This window comes from Mandrillus leucophaeus, unplaced genomic scaffold, assembly GCF_000951045.1.
Source record: "Mandrillus leucophaeus isolate KB7577 unplaced genomic scaffold, Mleu.le_1.0 Scaffold115, whole genome shotgun sequence".
NCBI lineage: Eukaryota > Metazoa > Chordata > Mammalia > Primates > Cercopithecidae > Mandrillus > Mandrillus leucophaeus.
In genome coordinates, this window is record NW_012099765.1 from 126749 (window position 1) to 131185 (window position 4437).

Consider the following 4437-nt stretch of genomic DNA (forward strand, 5'->3'; position numbering starts at 1 on the left):
TGACAATGACCCGTCAACAACATTATACTTCCGAGCCACTGGAATTTTATTTAACTCACTGTGCTGCATTTAATTGTGTTTGCTATTTAAGGTATTCATAGTTATATTAGTTTAGATGTCAGTTTGAACTCAACAATTGTAGACACACTTTAATACTCTATATATGCTAAAACAAATGAACACTTGAGCTAACAGCAAAATAGTGTCTGGTGGAAATTATATGAACTTCAAGGAGTCAAGTATCCTCCTTACGTTAAGGAGTAAAGTTTCATTTATAACTACAAATATATTGCATCAAGCGATATTACATTTAAACATCACAGGAGAGCCAAGCACCATGGCATGCATAGTCCTAGCTACTCGGGAGGGTGAGGCAGGAGTATCAGTTGAGCCCAGGAGTTCAAGTACAGCTTGGGCCACAAAGGGAGACCCTGTCTCAAGGGAAAATGGCAGTCATCCAACATTTGTAATTTTTTTATTTTCCTTTATATTCCTGAGAATAACATTACAGTAATACATTCTGAAATAATTTGCTTTATAGTGCTGAGTGTCACATAGAAGTAAAACATTCTTACCTGTTGATTTTGAAATCACTTCCACTAAATTTCCCTACTAATACTACCTGCCCACTCCTACCTCGGCTCTACTCTTGAAGCTGAGAATCTTCTGTCTCATTCCTACAGCACAGCACCAGGTCACCAGCCAGGTCAGTCAAAGCCTTGATTTATTGTTTTTGAGGAGTCGGGGTGGGGGTCTTAAAACAACAGGAATTTATTGTCTCACAATTTTGGAGGCTAGAAGTCCAAATTCAAGGTCGGCAGGGACCATAAGCTCTAGGAAAGAACGTTTCCATGATTTATTCAGCTTTTAAATCCCCAAGTTTTCCTTGGCTTATAGCATCTTAACTCCAATTTCTGCCTTTATCTTCACATGGTGTATTAGTCCATTCTCATGCTGCTAATAAAGACGTGCCCAAGACTGGGCAATTTATGAAGGAAGGCAGTTTAATTGGCTCACAGTTCAGCATGGCTGGGGGAGGCCTCGGGAGACTTAAGGAGACTTACAATCATGGTGGAAGGGGAAGCAAACATGTCCTTCTTCACTTGGTGGCAGCAAGGAGAAGTACCCAGCAAAAAAGGGGAAAAGCTACTTACGAAACCATCAGATCTTGTAAGAATTCAGTCACTATCACCAGCACAGCATGAAGGTAACCACCCTATGATTCAATTACCTTGCACTGGGTCTCTCCCACAACATGTGGAGATTATGGGAACTACCATTCAAGATGGGATTTGAGTGGGGACACAGCCAAACCATATCTTTCTGCCCTTGACCCCTCCCAAATCTCATGTCCTCACATTTCAAAACACAACCATGCCTTTCCAACAGTCCCCCAAAGTCTTAACGCATTCCAGCATTAACTCAAAAGTCCAAGTCCAAAGGCTCATCTGAGACAAGGCAAGTCTCTTCTGCCTATGAGCCTGCAAAATCGAAAGCAAGTTACTTACTTTCTAGATACAATGGGGGTACAGGCATTGGCTAAATGCTCCCATTTCAAATGGGAGAAATTGGCCAAAACAAAGGGGTTACAGGCCCCATGCAAGTCCAAAATACAATAGGGCAGTCATTAAACCTTAAAGGTCTTCTTGGACTCCATGTCTCACATCCAGGTCATGCTCGCTGATGCCAGAGGTGGGTTTCTACAGCCTTGGCCACAAGGCCTTCTCCCTCCTTATGTGTCTGTGTCCTCTACCTCATTGTCTTCTTTTTTTCTAATTATTACATAATGAGTGTAAATAATTCTGCTACTCATGTGATATTTTGATACGTATATAAAATGTATAATAATCACATCAGGATATTTAGGATATCCTTCAACTCCAACATTTATCATTTATTTGTGTTGGTAACATTTCAAATCTTTTCTCGCTATTTTGAAATTCAAAAAACTATTGTTAAAACTATAGTCATCCTACTGAGCTATTAAATACTAGAACGTATTCCTTCTATCTAACTGTAAATTTATACCTATTAACCAACCTCTCTGTGTCTTTCCACCATGCTTTTCAGTCTCTGGTAATTATCATTCTATTCTCTGCTCCACAAGAGTCACTTTTATAGCTTCCACACATAAGTGAGAATATAAAATATTTGTCTTCCTGTGCCTGGCTTATTTCACTTAGCATAATGACCTCTAGTTCCATCCATGTGACTGCAAATGAGATGACTTTATTACTTTTGATGACCAAATAGTATTACATTTTGTATATATACCACATTTTCTTTATCTATTGAATTGCTGATGGAACTGTTGATTCCATATCTTGGCTACTGTGAATAGTGCTGCAATAAATATAGGAATACATGTATCCCTTCAATATACTGACTTCTTCTCCTTTGAACAAATACTCAATAGTGGGATTGCTAGATCCTGTGGTGGTTCTATTTTTAGTTTTTTAAGAAATCACCATACTGTTTTCCATAATTACTGTACTAATTTACATTCCTACCAACAGTGTGTTAGCATTTCCTTTTCTTCACATCTTGGCCAGCATTTGGTAATTTTTGTCTTTTTGGTAATAGTCAATCTGACTGCGGTAAGATGGTTTTTCCGTGTGGTTTTGATTTGCATGCTCTGATAATTAGTGATGCTTAGCAATATTTTTATATACCTGTTGGTCATTTATATGTCTTCTTTGGAGAAATATCTATTTAGATTTTTTGCCCACTTTGTAATGGGATTATCTGTATTTTTGCTGTTTAGTTGTTTGAGTTCCTCATACATTCTGGATATGATTCTTTTGTTGATAAATAGTTTGCAAGTATTTCATCTCATTCTGTAAGTTGTCTCTTTACTCTGTTGATTGATTCCTTTGCTATGTAGAAGCTTTATAATTTAATATAGTCCCATTTGTCTATTTTTTGTTTTGCTGTCTGTGCTTCTGAGGTCTTAGCTCAAAATCTTTATCTAGACCAACATCCTGGAGTGTTTTCCTGTTTTCTTCTAGTAATTTTGTAAATTTAGGTTTTATGTTTAATTCTCTCATACATTTTGAGGATTTTTTAATACCATGAGATATGGAAGTCTAGTTTCTTTTTTTATAGATACTCTACCTATTTTTACATATATACTATATATACACATATACTTTATATATACTTTTAAATATATATAATATAAAAGTATTTTATACTTTTACTTTAAATTCAGGGGTACATGTGCAGGTTTGTTACTTAAGTAGGCATGTTTCATGGGGGTTTGCTGTATAGATTATTTCATCACCCAGGTATTCAACCTAGTACTCATTAGTTATTTTTCCTGATCCTCTCCCTCCTCATACCCTCCACACTGATAGAAAGTCATTTCATTCTTCTGTAAATGGACATCCAATTTTCCTGGCACTACTTAAAGAAGAGAGTGTCCTTTTCCTGTAGTATGCCCTTGGTGCCTTTGTCGAAAATCATTTGGCTGTAAATATGTGGATTTATTTCTGGGTTCTCTGTTTTTGTTCCATTGGTCTATGTGTCTGTTTTTATATCAATACCATGCAGTTTTGATTATGACACCTTTGTAGTATATTTTGAAGTCAGATAGGGTGATGCCTTCAGCTTCGTTCTTTTTACTCAGTATTTTTTTTTTAACATAGACACATTTTATTGTAGTTTTCTTTTAAAATTCAAAAATAAGAACATCATTTTTTCAAAGCCAACTAACCAAAGAGTATATGAAAAAGTCAGTTTTGTGCATATATTTTTACATTTCTTTCTATGCTCATATAAAACACACATGGCTTATGTAATTATACACATATGCTCCTGATCTCATCTGTATCAATTTTTTTATTATACTTTAAGTTCTGGGACACATGTGAAAAACATACAGGTTTATTACATAGGTATACACGTGCCATGGTGGTTTGCTGCACCCATCAACATTTACATTAGATATTTCTCCTAATGCTATTCCTCCCTAGTCCCCTACCCCTCGACAGGCCCCAGTGTGTGATGTTCCCCTCCCTGTGTCCATGTGTTCTTATTGTACAGCTCCCACTTATGAGTGAGAGCATGTAATGTTTGGTTTTCTGTTCCTGTGTTAGTTGGCTGAGAATGATGGTTTCCAGCTTCATCCATGTCCCTGCAAAGGACATGAACTCATCCTTTTGTATGGCTGCATAGTATTCCATTGTGCATATGTGCCACATTTTCTTTATCCAGTCTATCATTGGTGGACATTTGGGTTGGTTCCAAGACTTTCCTATTGTGAACAGTGCTGCAATAAACATACATGAGCATGTGTCTTTATTTATTTATTTTTCATTTATTTTATTTGGTGAGACAGAGATTTACTCTTGTTGCCCAGGCTGAAGTACAATGGCACAATCTCGGCTCACCGCATCCTCTGCCTCCCAGGTTCAAGCGATTCTCCTGCCTCAGCCT